The sequence below is a fragment of the Schistocerca piceifrons genome, unplaced genomic scaffold (genome assembly GCF_021461385.2).
Source record: "Schistocerca piceifrons isolate TAMUIC-IGC-003096 unplaced genomic scaffold, iqSchPice1.1 HiC_scaffold_637, whole genome shotgun sequence".
In the NCBI taxonomy this organism is placed as follows: Eukaryota; Metazoa; Arthropoda; class Insecta; order Orthoptera; family Acrididae; genus Schistocerca; species Schistocerca piceifrons.
The window spans coordinates 90,708-107,435 of NW_025728880.1; the positions used below are offsets into that span (position 1 = coordinate 90,708).

At 48.3% G+C, this 16,728-nt stretch overlaps 11 non-coding genes across 11 annotated transcripts; all 11 read right to left on the reverse strand.

Annotated features, from left to right (window-relative positions):
* Nucleotides 1-104: 104 nt before the first annotated feature.
* Trnas-gcu lies at nucleotides 105-186 on the reverse strand. The gene has a single exon. It is a non-coding gene; the product is annotated as a tRNA-Ser (tRNA).
* An 839-nt stretch (nucleotides 187-1,025) lies between these two features.
* On the reverse strand, nucleotides 1,026-1,107 carry Trnas-gcu. The gene has a single exon. It is a non-coding gene; the product is annotated as a tRNA-Ser (tRNA).
* Nucleotides 1,108-1,946: 839 nt separating this feature from the next.
* Trnas-gcu lies at nucleotides 1,947-2,028 on the reverse strand. Its single transcript has one exon. It is a non-coding gene; the product is annotated as a tRNA-Ser (tRNA).
* Nucleotides 2,029-2,867: 839 nt separating this feature from the next.
* On the reverse strand, nucleotides 2,868-2,949 carry Trnas-gcu. Its single transcript has one exon. It is a non-coding gene; the product is annotated as a tRNA-Ser (tRNA).
* An 838-nt stretch (nucleotides 2,950-3,787) lies between these two features.
* On the reverse strand, nucleotides 3,788-3,869 carry Trnas-gcu. The gene has a single exon. It is a non-coding gene; the product is annotated as a tRNA-Ser (tRNA).
* Nucleotides 3,870-4,708: 839 nt separating this feature from the next.
* Nucleotides 4,709-4,790, reverse strand: Trnas-gcu. Its single transcript has one exon. It is a non-coding gene; the product is annotated as a tRNA-Ser (tRNA).
* An 838-nt stretch (nucleotides 4,791-5,628) lies between these two features.
* Nucleotides 5,629-5,710, reverse strand: Trnas-gcu. Its single transcript has one exon. It is a non-coding gene; the product is annotated as a tRNA-Ser (tRNA).
* An 839-nt stretch (nucleotides 5,711-6,549) lies between these two features.
* Trnas-gcu lies at nucleotides 6,550-6,631 on the reverse strand. The gene has a single exon. It is a non-coding gene; the product is annotated as a tRNA-Ser (tRNA).
* An 839-nt stretch (nucleotides 6,632-7,470) lies between these two features.
* Nucleotides 7,471-7,552, reverse strand: Trnas-gcu. The gene has a single exon. It is a non-coding gene; the product is annotated as a tRNA-Ser (tRNA).
* Nucleotides 7,553-8,390: 838 nt separating this feature from the next.
* Trnas-gcu lies at nucleotides 8,391-8,472 on the reverse strand. Its single transcript has one exon. It is a non-coding gene; the product is annotated as a tRNA-Ser (tRNA).
* Nucleotides 8,473-15,969: 7,497 nt separating this feature from the next.
* Trnas-gcu lies at nucleotides 15,970-16,051 on the reverse strand. The gene has a single exon. It is a non-coding gene; the product is annotated as a tRNA-Ser (tRNA).
* Between the last annotated feature and the right edge of the window lie 677 nt (nucleotides 16,052-16,728).

Genomic DNA, 16,728 nt, shown 5'->3' on the forward strand with positions numbered 1-16,728 from the left:
TCATACACACGCTATCTGCCACGTATACGCGTCGTTGTTACTACTGAGTGGCGTTTCGCACGGAGAAGGAGTGACCGCAAACGCGTGCTTCACGTAAAATTCATCGACGAGGATGGGATTCGAACCCACGCGTGCAGAGCACATTGGATTAGCAGTCCAACGCCTTAACCACTCGGCCACCTCGTCTGCTGGTACAACAGCTGTGTCTTGGGCTAGTGCTTGCGGAAAGAAGACATTTGTCGATTCGAAAACGCATTCAAAACATCGTTCTGGGTCGGTGTTAACGTCTTATGCCAAGCTGCAGTGCAGCCGACCAAGCTCCCACTCGCGAATCGTTTAATGACAGCATCCGTCCACGTCGATATCCGATCGGGGCAAAATCACCGGCCCACCTATTTACCGCAGGAATAAGCATTGTATCGACATGCAGTGTCGTCTAATGCAAATGAGAAAGGTGCTGTGCATTCTTTTCCACGACTTACTGCAACGAAACGTACAGCTCGATACGCTACACTGATATTGCTTGCAAGGTTTTGACGTTCCCCCTAGCCCAAGATTGTCCTGCTGTTTGCGATGGAGCTTGGTGTTTGGTCGGCCACTAGCGACGGATGGCTGCAAAGTCAAGTCTCTCCAGTAGGGCTTGCCAAATCGCTTCTGTAGATGGCGGCCTCACTTGAAACAAACTGTCGGAAGGCGACAGTTGTGCTACAGATGGATTATTATAGGCTCGATACGTTAAAATGACTGCGACAGGTATGCACTTAAATATAAATAAGAGCTCGTCGTTCGCAAATACCAACATACTCTTAGCTGCAGCCGAAATTTCATTGGTTTGTAGATCTCGAAATGATGTTTAATTCGAAGGGCATACGCTATGGAATGTTGTGCGCTTTCATCTGGTAGGCAGTTTTGTCTCGTATTTCATACACACGCTATCTGCCACGTATACGCGTCGTTGTTACTACTGAGTGGCGTTTCGCACGGAGAAGGAGTGACCGCAAACGCGTGCTTCACGTAAAATTCATCGACGAGGATGGGATTCGAACCCACGCGTGCAGAGCACATTGGATTAGCAGTCCAACGCCTTAACCACTCGGCCACCTCGTCTGCTGGTACAACAGCTGTGTCTTGGGCTAGTGCTTGCGGAAAGAAGACATTTGTCGATTCGAAAACGCATTCAAAACATCGTTCTGGGTCGGTGTTAACGTCTTATGCCAAGCTGCAGTGCAGCCGACCAAGCTCCCACTCGCGAATCGTTTAATGACAGCATCCGTCCACGTCGATATCCGATCGGGGCAAAATCACCGGCCCACCTATTTACCGCAGGAATAAGCATTGTATCGACATGCAGTGTCGTCTAATGCAAATGAGAAAGGTGCTGTGCATTCTTTTCCACGACTTACTGCAACGAAACGTACAGCTCGATACGCTACACTGATATTGCTTGCAAGGTTTTGACGTTCCCCCTAGCCCAAGATTGTCCTGCTGTTTGCGATGGAGCTTGGTGTTTGGTCGGCCACTAGCGACGGATGGCTGCAAAGTCAAGTCTCTCCAGTAGGCCTTGCCAAATCGCTTCTGTAGATGGCGGCCTCACTTGAAACAAACTGTCGGAAGGCGACAGTTGTGCTACAGATGGATTATTATAGGCTCGATACGTTAAAATGACTGCGACAGGTATGCACTTAAATATAAATAAGAGCTCGTCGTTCGCAAATACCAACATACTCTTAGCTGCAGCCGAAATTTCATTGGTTTGTAGATCTCGAAATGATGTTTAATTCGAAGGGCATACGCTATGGAATGTTGTGCGCTTTCATCTGGTAGGCAGTTTTGTCTCGTATTTCATACACACGCTATCTGCCACGTATACGCGTCGTTGTTACTACTGAGTGGCGTTTCGCACGGAGAAGGAGTGACCGCAAACGCGTGCTTCACGTAAAATTCATCGACGAGGATGGGATTCGAACCCACGCGTGCAGAGCACATTGGATTAGCAGTCCAACGCCTTAACCACTCGGCCACCTCGTCTGCTGGTACAACAGCTGTGTCTTGGGCTAGTGCTTGCGGAAAGAAGACATTTGTCGATTCGAAAACGCATTCAAAACATCGTACTGGGCCGGTGTTAACGTCTTATGCCAAGCTGCAGTGCAGCCGACCAAGCTCCCACTCGCGAATCGTTTAATGACAGCATCCGTCCACGTCGATATCCGATCGGGGCAAAATCACCGGCCCACCTATTTACCGCAGTAATAAGCATTGTATCGACATGCAGTGTCGTCTAATGCAAATGAGAAAGGTGCTGTGCATTCTTTTCCACGACTTACTGCAACGAAACGTACAGCTCGATACGCTACACTGATATTGCTTGCAAGGTTTTGACGTTCCCCCTAGCCCAAGATTGTCCTGCTGTTTGCGATGGAGCTTGGTGTTTGGTCGGCCACTAGCGACGGATGGCTGCAAAGTCAAGTCTCTCCAGTAGGCCTTGCCAAATCGCTTCTGTAGATGGCGGCCTCACTTGAAACAAACTGTCGGAAGGCGACAGTTGTGCTACAGATGGATTATTATAGGCTCGATACGTTAAAATGACTGCGACAGGTATGCACTTAAATATAAATAAGAGCTCGTCGTTCGCAAATACCAACATACTCTTAGCTGCAGCCGAAATTTCATTGGTTTGTAGATCTCGAAATGATGTTTAATTCGAAGGGCATACGCTATGGAATGTTGTGCGCTTTCATCTGGTAGGCAGTTTTGTCTCGTATTTCATACACACGCTATCTGCCACGTATACGCGTCGTTGTTACTACTGAGTGGCGTTTCGCACGGAGAAGGAGTGACCGCAAACGCGTGCTTCACGTAAAATTCATCGACGAGGATGGGATTCGAACCCACGCGTGCAGAGCACATTGGATTAGCAGTCCAACGCCTTAACCACTCGGCCACCTCGTCTGCTGGTACAAAAGCTGTGTCTTGGGCTAGTGCTTGCGGAAAGAAGACATTTGTCGATTCGAAAACGCATTCAAAACATCGTACTGGGCCGGTGTTAACGCCTATGCCAAGCTGCAGTGCAGCCGACCAAGCTCCCACTCGCGAATCGTTTAATGACAGCATCCGTCCACGTCGATATCCGATCGGGGCAAAATCACCGGCCCACCTATTTACCGCAGTAATAAGCATTGTATCGACATGCAGTGTCGTCTAATGCAAATGAGAAAGGTGCTGTGCATTCTTTTCCACGACTTACTGCAACGAAACGTACAGCTCGATACGCTACACTGATATTGCTTGCAAGGTTTTGACGTTCCCCCTAGCCCAAGATTGTCCTGCTGTTTGCGATGGAGCTTGGTGTTTGGTCGGCCACTAGCGACGGATGGCTGCAAAGTCAAGTCTCTCCAGTAGGCCTTGCCAAATCGCTTCTGTAGATGGCGGCCTCACTTGAAACAAACTGTCGGAAGGCGACAGTTGTGCTACAGATGGATTATTATAGGCTCGATACGTTAAAATGACTGCGACAGGTATGCACTTAAATATAAATAAGAGCTCGTCGTTCGCAAATACCAACATACTCTTAGCTGCAGCCGAAATTTCATTGGTTTGTAGATCTCGAAATGATGTTTAATTCGAAGGGCATACGCTATGGAATGTTGTGCGCTTTCATCTGGTAGGCAGTTTTGTCTCGTATTTCATACACACGCTATCTGCCACGTATACGCGTCGTTGTTACTACTGAGTGGCGTTTCGCACGGAGAAGGAGTGACCGCAAACGCGTGCTTCACGTAAAATTCATCGACGAGGATGGGATTCGAACCCACGCGTGCAGAGCACATTGGATTAGCAGTCCAACGCCTTAACCACTCGGCCACCTCGTCTGCTGGTACAACAGCTGTGTCTTGGGCTAGTGCTTGCGGAAAGAAGACATTTGTCGATTCGAAAACGCATTCAAAACATCGTTCTGGGTCGGTGTTAACGTCTTATGCCAAGCTGCAGTGCAGCCGACCAAGCTCCCACTCGCGAATCGTTTAATGACAGCATCCGTCCACGTCGATATCCGATCGGGGCAAAATCACCGGCCCACCTATTTACCGCAGGAATAAGCATTGTATCGACATGCAGTGTCGTCTAATGCAAATGAGAAAGGTGCTGTGCATTCTTTTCCACGACTTACTGCAACGAAACGTACAGCTCGATACGCTACACTGATATTGCTTGCAAGGTTTTGACGTTCCCCCTAGCCCAAGATTGTCCTGCTGTTTGCGATGGAGCTTGGTGTTTGGTCGGCCACTAGCGACGGATGGCTGCAAAGTCAAGTCTCTCCAGTAGGGCTTGCCAAATCGCTTCTGTAGATGGCGGCCTCACTTGAAACAAACTGTCGGAAGGCGACAGTTGTGCTACAGATGGATTATTATAGGCTCGATACGTTAAAATGACTGCGACAGGTATGCACTTAAATATAAATAAGAGCTCGTCGTTCGCAAATACCAACATACTCTTAGCTGCAGCCGAAATTTCATTGGTTTGTAGATCTCGAAATGATGTTTAATTCGAAGGGCATACGCTATGGAATGTTGTGCGCTTTCATCTGGTAGGCAGTTTTGTCTCGTATTTCATACACACGCTATCTGCCACGTATACGCGTCGTTGTTACTACTGAGTGGCGTTTCGCACGGAGAAGGAGTGACCGCAAACGCGTGCTTCACGTAAAATTCATCGACGAGGATGGGATTCGAACCCACGCGTGCAGAGCACATTGGATTAGCAGTCCAACGCCTTAACCACTCGGCCACCTCGTCTGCTGGTACAAAAGCTGTGTCTTGGGCTAGTGCTTGCGGAAAGAAGACATTTGTCGATTCGAAAACGCATTCAAAACATCGTACTGGGCCGGTGTTAACGCCTATGCCAAGCTGCAGTGCAGCCGACCAAGCTCCCACTCGCGAATCGTTTAATGACAGCATCCGTCCACGTCGATATCCGATCGGGACAAAATCACCGGCCCACCTATTTACCGCAGTAATAAGCATTGTATCGACATGCAGTGTCGTCTAATGCAAATGAGAAAGGTGCTGTGCATTCTTTTCCACGACTTACTGCAACGAAACGTACAGCTCGATACGCTACACTGATATTGCTTGCAAGGTTTTGACGTTCCCCCTAGCCCAAGATTGTCCTGCTGTTTGCGATGGAGCTTGGTGTTTGGTCGGCCACTAGCGACGGATGGCTGCAAAGTCAAGTCTCTCCAGTAGGCCTTGCCAAATCGCTTCTGTAGATGGCGGCCTCACTTGAAACAAACTGTCGGAAGGCGACAGTTGTGCTACAGATGGATTATTATAGGCTCGATACGTTAAAATGACTGCGACAGGTATGCACTTAAATATAAATAAGAGCTCGTCGTTCGCAAATACCAACATACTCTTAGCTGCAGCCGAAATTTCATTGGTTTGTAGATCTCGAAATGATGTTTAATTCGAAGGGCATACGCTATGGAATGTTGTGCGCTTTCATCTGGTAGGCAGTTTTGTCTCGTATTTCATACACACGCTATCTGCCACGTATACGCGTCGTTGTTACTACTGAGTGGCGTTTCGCACGGAGAAGGAGTGACCGCAAACGCGTGCTTCACGTAAAATTCATCGACGAGGATGGGATTCGAACCCACGCGTGCAGAGCACATTGGATTAGCAGTCCAACGCCTTAACCACTCGGCCACCTCGTCTGCTGGTACAACAGCTGTGTCTTGGGCTAGTGCTTGCGGAAAGAAGACATTTGTCGATTCGAAAACGCATTCAAAACATCGTTCTGGGTCGGTGTTAACGTCTTATGCCAAGCTGCAGTGCAGCCGACCAAGCTCCCACTCGCGAATCGTTTAATGACAGCATCCGTCCACGTCGATATCCGATCGGGGCAAAATCACCGGCCCACCTATTTACCGCAGGAATAAGCATTGTATCGACATGCAGTGTCGTCTAATGCAAATGAGAAAGGTGCTGTGCATTCTTTTCCACGACTTACTGCAACGAAACGTACAGCTCGATACGCTACACTGATATTGCTTGCAAGGTTTTGACGTTCCCCCTAGCCCAAGATTGTCCTGCTGTTTGCGATGGAGCTTGGTGTTTGGTCGGCCACTAGCGACGGATGGCTGCAAAGTCAAGTCTCTCCAGTAGGCCTTGCCAAATCGCTTCTGTAGATGGCGGCCTCACTTGAAACAAACTGTCGGAAGGCGACAGTTGTGCTACAGATGGATTATTATAGGCTCGATACGTTAAAATGACTGCGACAGGTATGCACTTAAATATAAATAAGAGCTCGTCGTTCGCAAATACCAACATACTCTTAGCTGCAGCCGAAATTTCATTGGTTTGTAGATCTCGAAATGATGTTTAATTCGAAGGGCATACGCTATGGAATGTTGTGCGCTTTCATCTGGTAGGCAGTTTTGTCTCGTATTTCATACACACGCTATCTGCCACGTATACGCGTCGTTGTTACTACTGAGTGGCGTTTCGCACGGAGAAGGAGTGACCGCAAACGCGTGCTTCACGTAAAATTCATCGACGAGGATGGGATTCGAACCCACGCGTGCAGAGCACATTGGATTAGCAGTCCAACGCCTTAACCACTCGGCCACCTCGTCTGCTGGTACAACAGCTGTGTCTTGGGCTAGTGCTTGCGGAAAGAAGACATTTGTCGATTCGAAAACGCATTCAAAACATCGTACTGGGCCGGTGTTAACGTCTTATGCCAAGCTGCAGTGCAGCCGACCAAGCTCCCACTCGCGAATCGTTTAATGACAGCATCCGTCCACGTCGATATCCGATCGGGGCAAAATCACCGGCCCACCTATTTACCGCAGTAATAAGCATTGTATCGACATGCAGTGTCGTCTAATGCAAATGAGAAAGGTGCTGTGCATTCTTTTCCACGACTTACTGCAACGAAACGTACAGCTCGATACGCTACACTGATATTGCTTGCAAGGTTTTGACGTTCCCCCTAGCCCAAGATTGTCCTGCTGTTTGCGATGGAGCTTGGTGTTTGGTCGGCCACTAGCGACGGATGGCTGCAAAGTCAAGTCTCTCCAGTAGGCCTTGCCAAATCGCTTCTGTAGATGGCGGCCTCACTTGAAACAAACTGTCGGAAGGCGACAGTTGTGCTACAGATGGATTATTATAGGCTCGATACGTTAAAATGACTGCGACAGGTATGCACTTAAATATAAATAAGAGCTCGTCGTTCGCAAATACCAACATACTCTTAGCTGCAGCCGAAATTTCATTGGTTTGTAGATCTCGAAATGATGTTTAATTCGAAGGGCATACGCTATGGAATGTTGTGCGCTTTCATCTGGTAGGCAGTTTTGTCTCGTATTTCATACACACGCTATCTGCCACGTATACGCGTCGTTGTTACTACTGAGTGGCGTTTCGCACGGAGAAGGAGTGACCGCAAACGCGTGCTTCACGTAAAATTCATCGACGAGGATGGGATTCGAACCCACGCGTGCAGAGCACATTGGATTAGCAGTCCAACGCCTTAACCACTCGGCCACCTCGTCTGCTGGTACAAAAGCTGTGTCTTGGGCTAGTGCTTGCGGAAAGAAGACATTTGTCGATTCGAAAACGCATTCAAAACATCGTACTGGGCCGGTGTTAACGCCTATGCCAAGCTGCAGTGCAGCCGACCAAGCTCCCACTCGCGAATCGTTTAATGACAGCATCCGTCCACGTCGATATCCGATCGGGGCAAAATCACCGGCCCACCTATTTACCGCAGTAATAAGCATTGTATCGACATGCAGTGTCGTCTAATGCAAATGAGAAAGGTGCTGTGCATTCTTTTCCACGACTTACTGCAACGAAACGTACAGCTCGATACGCTACACTGATATTGCTTGCAAGGTTTTGACGTTCCCCCTAGCCCAAGATTGTCCTGCTGTTTGCGATGGAGCTTGGTGTTTGGTCGGCCACTAGCGACGGATGGCTGCAAAGTCAAGTCTCTCCAGTAGGCCTTGCCAAATCGCTTCTGTAGATGGCGGCCTCACTTGAAACAAACTGTCGGAAGGCGACAGTTGTGCTACAGATGGATTATTATAGGCTCGATACGTTAAAATGACTGCGACAGGTATGCACTTAAATATAAATAAGAGCTCGTCGTTCGCAAATACCAACATACTCTTAGCTGCAGCCGAAATTTCATTGGTTTGTAGATCTCGAAATGATGTTTAATTCGAAGGGCATACGCTATGGAATGTTGTGCGCTTTCATCTGGTAGGCAGTTTTGTCTCGTATTTCATACACACGCTATCTGCCACGTATACGCGTCGTTGTTACTACTGAGTGGCGTTTCGCACGGAGAAGGAGTGACCGCAAACGCGTGCTTCACGTAAAATTCATCGACGAGGATGGGATTCGAACCCACGCGTGCAGAGCACATTGGATTAGCAGTCCAACGCCTTAACCACTCGGCCACCTCGTCTGCTGGTACAACAGCTGTGTCTTGGGCTAGTGCTTGCGGAAAGAAGACATTTGTCGATTCGAAAACGCATTCAAAACATCGTTCTGGGTCGGTGTTAACGTCTTATGCCAAGCTGCAGTGCAGCCGACCAAGCTCCCACTCGCGAATCGTTTAATGACAGCATCCGTCCACGTCGATATCCGATCGGGGCAAAATCACCGGCCCACCTATTTACCGCAGGAATAAGCATTGTATCGACATGCAGTGTCGTCTAATGCAAATGAGAAAGGTGCTGTGCATTCTTTTCCACGACTTACTGCAACGAAACGTACAGCTCGATACGCTACACTGATATTGCTTGCAAGGTTTTGACGTTCCCCCTAGCCCAAGATTGTCCTGCTGTTTGCGATGGAGCTTGGTGTTTGGTCGGCCACTAGCGACGGATGGCTGCAAAGTCAAGTCTCTCCAGTAGGGCTTGCCAAATCGCTTCTGTAGATGGCGGCCTCACTTGGAACAAACTGTCGGAAGGCGACAGTTGTGCTACAGATGGATTATTATAGGCTCGATACGTTAAAATGACTGCGACAGGTATGCACTTAAATATAAATAAGAGCTCGTCGTTCGCAAATACCAACATACTCTTAGCTGCAGCCGAAATTTCATTGGTTTGTAGATCTCGAAATGATGTTTAATTCGAAGGGCATACGCTATGGAATGTTGTGCGCTTTCATCTGGTAGGCAGTTTTGTCTCGTATTTCATACACACGCTATCTGCCACGTATACGCGTCGTTGTTACTACTGAGTGGCGTTTCGCACGGAGAAGGAGTGACCGCAAACGCGTGCTTCACGTAAAATTCATCGACGAGGATGGGATTCGAACCCAAGCGTGCAGAGCACATTGGATTAGCAGTCCAACGCCTTAACCACTTTTTTTTTTTTTTTTTCTTTTTTAAATCGCCTTGTCACAGCTCTGTCAAAGTGTGATGCTAACTAATAATGAGAAACTCTTAGCCACGCTCAATCTTACATGCCACCCCTTGGTTGTTGCCGTCGCTAGTAAGATGAGGGTAGACTGTCGCACAATTAAGCTGAATCTCCACTCACGGTGCACATATCCCGCAAAGACAACCTTGTTTTCCGTTGCATGCAAAATTACCGTCTGCTTTTCTACCGAATTCCACCTACGTACTTTACTGGTGCCGCATTCTTGTTATATCCACGTGCTATAACAGGCGTCTACTCTTCATTGAGGAGCTGCAACCGGGGCTGAGTTCCACCTACTCTTCAGCACGGTCAAAATGGCAGGGCTCGTCCGGGATTTGAACCCGGGACCTCCTGCACCCAAAGCAGGAATCATACCCCTTTTTTTTTTTTTTTTTTTTTTTTTTTTTTTTTGAAGCAGACACTCTACCACTCGAACGAATATATCTATTGAAAAAAATATTAAAGAATATCCACCACACAGCCACTTCAAAAGAAGTACAGTACTGAAATTAAAATCCTAAAACATGACTATATAATGTAGACTGCTTACTGAAATAAAGGTTAAAACACGAAAACTTCAGTCCTGGTGTAGAGAAGAAACATACATAAAGGCGGCAAATTCAGAAACAGTATAAAAGAAAATGGCTCACACAGGTGACCTTAGCCAACACCCTCTCTTTCAAATGTCAGGCTAAGCATATTGGCAAAATCATCTCGGAGGCCTGGCAATCGCAAGCGCTGCCAGTAAGCAGTAAGCATGTACTGCCGAAACGCTAGGTGTCCATCCTCTTCATGACAACTGTTGACAAAATGTACGAAATGGCCAATCAACCACATGACGGTATGGAGCTTCGTCCGCGGAAAAAAGGAAGAATCGGGCCGGACGATGATGTCAATAGTATAAGCGGCTTCAGCAGACCTAGTGACAAAAGCAAGTTGTTTCCTGAGCCATCGCCAATTAGCAAGGTGCCCACAGCAGGTGAATCGATGTTCAAGGGTATCCAGGAGACCACACCGAGTACAGGTGTCCGTGTCAGAAAGACCAATACGGTGCAGTCGTACATTGGTGGGAACCAAATTATTTATTACCCTATACCACGTGGACGCCACGGCCATAGCGTGGATCGGCAGACTAACGTTCTTCCAGACGTTCCTCCAGGACACGGATGGAGACGCCAGTTCTATTGGATTGGGACTGGCCAGCCCCTCCCAGCGGGCAATCAAGCTCTTGGTCGTTGGCACCGGTCGCCGCAAGAAGACGTCACCGAGGTAACTCACCGCAATGTAAAATTCCCGAATGTGTTTCAACTTAAAATTTAGGCGTCCGACATCGACAGGTGGAGCAAGGCTCGCCGGACGCACAACAGTAAAAAGCCTGGATGTAATTGAAGTCACTTCTTGCGTAACAATTAGAGTCGTTCGGCGGACGTACAAAGCAGACGCCTTGCGAGTAATGTCAGAGAGGCCCAAGCCTCCGGAGAGACGCGGTTTCGTCATTACCTCGTAACGTAACTTGAATAGATGGCCCTTCCATATAAACCTGCTAGACAATTGGCGCAACCTTTTCGCCACCATCATGGGAAGTGGGAACAGCTGAGCAACATAATAAGCTTTACATAGGACGTAGGTGTCTAAAATTCGGACTTTTTGCAAAATGGTAGCAGAGCGCTGCTCATGGACCATCAGAGCCCCCTGTATCTTCTCGGTGACAGATTTCCAATTGAGAGCCGCCATTTTTAGAGGACACCGATCAATGATAATCCCCAAGGACGTATGGCGATCGACAACAGTGGCCCAAGGGACGTCAGCATCGCGAAATCCTCGAATATCAAGGAACTTACATTTACCCTGATTGAGACGCGCTCCAGAGACACGACAGTATGCATCAACTGCCCCTTTCAACAACGGGATATCATCTCGTTGACGGAGGAGAACAACGACATCATCCGCATATGCCTTAACCGAGAGCTTCCCACCAGAGAGGGACATACCCTGAAGCTTGAGAGCAATAGTCCGAAGCAGCGGTTCCAGGGACAAAACGAATAAAGACATAGAGAGCGGACTACCCTGAGGCACTCCGCGGCGGATAGCAATGGGCGGCGTCAGCTGCCCATTGACAGACACCCGAGCTGTTATTCCCCTGTACAAATTGCCAAGAACACCACGTGATGAAGCGTTAAAACCTATTGTACCTAAAACACGATCTAAAAACACATGACTGACGTGATCAAAAGCCTTATAAAAATCAAGGAAGGCAAAGGCACAATGTACGTTTGTAACCGCCGCAACCGAGACAACATCCCGATATTCGGCTACTGGTGTCAGAATAGATCTATCATGAAAACAACATTGATGGGCACCAATCACACCCCGAAGCAGAGAAGACAGCCGGCTATTGAGCGCTCTAGCAGCTGTCTTATAGTCAAAATTCAGCAATGTGAGCGGACGAAGATTGGCAGCAGATAAACGACCAGAGGACTTCGGAATTAAAACAATTTTCCCTACTTTAAAATCGGCAGGCACATCCATCCCTCTGACAATCTCATTTAAAATCTGCGTAAAAATGCCACCCAAAAGAGGCCAAAAACGGAGATAAAATTCTTTAGGCAGGCCGTCTGGACCCGGCGATTTACTGGACGGAGAGCGGGCAATAAAATCGAAAACATCATCTACCTGGAACTCCCGGAGAAATTCGCCGTTCGCGTCAGGCGCGATCGTCGCAGTTAGATCCCCAAAGACATCATCCGAAAGAGACTCACCAGAATCATCGGCAGAATAGAGACTAGTGTAATACTGATGAAGAGCACGAACCATTTCCTCCTGTGCACTAAGCTGTCGCCCATCATCCACCGTAAGAGAAGAGATGAAGGAGCGACGACGACGAGTCTGATGCCGTAGCAGGTGGTACAAGGATGTCAGTTCACCTTCAACAAGAGAGTGAGGTTTCGACTTAACTCGCAGACCATCCATCTGTCGTCGTTTAAGGCTCAAGAGCTTGGCTTTAATACGACGAACATCATGGATCCGCAGTGGAGAGGTACCCGCCGCGTCATATAGTTCACGCAGGACAGAGTAGTAATATTCATACGTGTTCTTAAAATCACGCGTCCTAGCAGCACAGTAGAAAATCAAAGTCTGACGAATCTTGGGCTTGGCAAACGCAGTCCACCAAACCAGCAAGGAGGGGTATCGCGGGACAGAGCGAAGACATCGCTCCCACACGCCACTTATAACATCATCCATAGCACTGTCGGCAAGGTGGGAAACATTTAACATCCACTGGGAACGATAAAGTTTTGCAGGTTGGCGACTAAGATTTACAGTTGCAGTAAAAGCACAATGGTCAGAAAAACTAGTAGGAATAACATCGACAGAAAGAATTTGATCACATAAAAAATCAGATAAATAGAATCTGTCGAGTCTACTGCATGAGGACGCGGTAAAAAACGTATATTTCACCAGGGTTGGATATTTGTGTTCCCAAACATCACGCAGATGCATCGTACGAACTAAGTCATGTAAATCACGGCAATAATTAAAATTGGGGGACTGGTCTGCAGGGCGTAAAACACAATTAAAATCGCCTCCGAGCAGGAGACTCCGAGGACTCTGGCGCAAAAGATAAATAAGCTCTTCTTTATAAAAGCGCGATCGAGCCACAGTGTGACCCGAACCAGAGGGGGCATACAAACCAACGAGGCGGAGATCAAAAAGACGACAACCAATCCCACGGCCAGTGTCAAGGAATTCAATGTCAGTAATAGGAATGCCCTCTCGAAAGAAAAGAGCAGTTCCTGTTGAATATTCCGGCGCGACATTAAAAACAGTTTGAAATCCAGGTAGAGAGAGATCAGAAAACAACACTTCCTGCAAAAACACTACGTCCGCACAGGCGTCGTAAATAAACTGCCGCAAAGAGGCAATGCGAACGTCGGACTCAATACGGTTAACATTTAAGGTAAGAAAGGTGTATGCTTGAACCATAGAGAGAAAAGCGAGAAAACAAATCACCTACACCGACGCACCAGCGTCACAGTCCATAGCAGGGGTGACGGAGGCATCCGAGGGAGGGGGACTGCTACCCCGTTCCGCGGATCCCTTACGTTTCGGTTTTTTACGAACAGCATTAACGTTCGGCTGAACGCGTAACTTGCGTCGGCTGACGGGCAAGGAAACTTCAGCCGCCGGTGACGTAGGAGGGTCAAGTTCTGTATCCGACACCACCCGCGCCGGTCCACATGCGGGATCCGGGGTCGCGGGGGAAACATCCGACAAAACGGAATGGTCAACACCTGCACTAGCTTCCGGCAAACATGGACTGCACGGAGGCGAAACGTGAGCAGGAAGGTCCGAGGCCGCAGAGTTGGAAGGAAGCGGAGCAGCTCCGCTGGCAGAGGTATGGGGCAGCGAAGCAGGAAGTTGTCGCGGCTCCACTTGTTGTGACATCGAAGTCGGTTCGGAAGACGGCGCCAACAGGCCCGACCGACGACCCGACTCGAGAGAAGCTGCGTCGGAGGCCGGAGGGGCGCCAGCAGCCGCCACCGGAACCGCTACCTCAGGAGGGCAGGGAGCAGCTACAGTACACAGTGGCTCGGAGGATGCCGGTCGCTCGGACTGGGGCATCTCAGGGAGATCCTCATCCGTACTATTTCCATCGTGTGGGCGACGCCTCTTATCATTCAAAAGTGGCACACCCACCTGAGGGACAGACGGAACAACATCAGATTTAGCACGCAAAGGAGGAAATTCTGTATCAGGGGTGCGCAAAACCTGTGGCGGGGCGCTACTACCACTGAACTGTGCTACACCAAGAGCAGAACCACCTGCAACGAGGTCAGCGACCGTTAACTTGCGACGCTGTTCGAGAGAATTTTTTAAAACAAAAACTCTCCGCGGACAGTCGGTACGCACGTGACCACTTTCATTGCACAAAAAACAGGTGCCAACCTGACCACTATATGTTACATGGACACGATATCCACCGATCTGCAGGTGAGATGGAATATTCTGCTTAACGTGCATTTCGACTGAACGAATACCACTGTAACATTGCAGGCGATGTTGGCTTGACCAGCGTTCAAGGCGAATGCTCTTTACATCACCATACTTCTGTAGACCCTCCTTAAGATAGACATTATCCACCTCCGGTGGAAGGTTGTAAACACGAACATTGGTATACGTGATGGAAGCATTGGAAAGCAGCACGGTACTTACAGAATCATCCCGATGCCGAAAGAGAACTTGATGACCATATTTAGAAAGAATTTTATCAACCTGAAGTGGGTCCATAAACTTAACAAAGAAAACATACAGTTCGGTATCAAAATAAGCAGTGTGCACCTGATCCGAATGAACACCAAAGGTATCTACCAACCAATCATGAATCTCAAGAGAACTAGGTTGCACATGGCGGGTTGACTTGTCAAAAGCAAAACTAACTGTAGCCTGACGAGGAATAACCTGGGACGACATTTTCAAAATATGCGGTCGAAACCGCTACACAAAAAACACTGAAAAAAAGACAGAAAGTAACACAAGGTACGAAACAACGACGGAGAAATACTCTCAGAAGTTGCAACACAACACGTAACAAAAACGATAGTCCACTATACGTAACGCTACGGCGGAGCGGAAGACTAGGCACGTCCACACTGCACGGCGTCGAAAGCGGAACTGTCCACTCGGCCACCTCGTCTGCTGGTACAAAAGCTGTGTCTTGGGCTAGTGCTTGCGGAAAGAAGACATTTGTCGATTCGAAAACGCATTCAAAACATCGTACTGGGCCGGTGTTAACGCCTATGCCAAGCTGCAGTGCAGCCGACCAAGCTCCCACTCGCGAATCGTTTAATGACAGCATCCGTCCACGTCGATATCCGATCGGGACAAAATCACCGGCCCACCTATTTACCGCAGTAATAAGCATTGTATCGACATGCAGTGTCGTCTAATGCAAATGAGAAAGGTGCTGTGCATTCTTTTCCACGACTTACTGCAACGAAACGTACAGCTCGATACGCTACACTGATATTGCTTGCAAGGTTTTGACGTTCCCCCTAGCCCAAGATTGTCCTGCTGTTTGCGATGGAGCTTGGTGTTTGGTCGGCCACTAGCGACGGATGGCTGCAAAGTCAAGTCTCTCCAGTAGGCCTTGCCAAATCGCTTCTGTAGATGGCGGCCTCACTTGAAACAAACTGTCGGAAGGCGACAGTTGTGCTACAGATGGATTATTATAGGCTCGATACGTTAAAATGACTGCGACAGGTATGCACTTAAATATAAATAAGAGCTCGTCGTTCGCAAATACCAACATACTCTTAGCTGCAGCCGAAATTTCATTGGTTTGTAGATCTCGAAATGATGTTTAATTCGAAGGGCATACGCTATGGAATGTTGTGCGCTTTCATCTGGTAGGCAGTTTTGTCTCGTATTTCATACACACGCTATCTGCCACGTATACGCGTCGTTGTTACTACTGAGTGGCGTTTCGCACGGAGAAGGAGTGACCGCAAACGCGTGCTTCACGTAAAATTCATCGACGAGGATGGGATTCGAACCCACGCGTGCAGAGCACATTGGATTAGCAGTCCAACGCCTTAACCACTCGGCCACCTCGTCTGCTGGTACAAAAGCTGTGTCTTGGGCTAGTGCTTGCGGAAAGAAGACATTTGTCGATTCGAAAACGCATTCAAAACATCGTACTGGGCCGGTGTTAACGCCTATGCCAAGCTGCAGTGCAGCCGACCAAGCTCCCACTCGCGAATCGTTTAATGACAGCATCCGTCCACGTCGATATCCGATCGGGGCAAAATCACCGGCCCACCTATTTACCGCAGTAATAAGCATTGTATCGACATGCAGTGTCGTCTAATGCAAATGAGAAAGGTGCTGTGCATTCTTTTCCACGACTTACTGCAACGAAACGTACAGCTCGATACGCTACACTGATATTGCTTGCAAGGTTTTGACGTTCCCCCTAGCCCAAGATTGTCCTGCTGTTTGCGATGGAGCTTGGTGTTTGGTCGGCCACTAGCGACGGATGGCTGCAAAGTCAAGTCTCTCCAGTAGGCCTTGCCAAATCGCTTCTGTAGATGGCGGCCTCACTTGAAACAAACTGTCGGAAGGCGACAGTTGTGCTACAGATGGATTATTATAGGCTCGATACGTTAAAATGACTGCGACAGGTATGCACTTAAATATAAATAAGAGCTCGTCGTTCGCAAATACCAACATACTCTTAGCTGCAGCCGAAATTTCATTGGTTTGTAGATCTCGAAATGATGTTTAATTCGAAG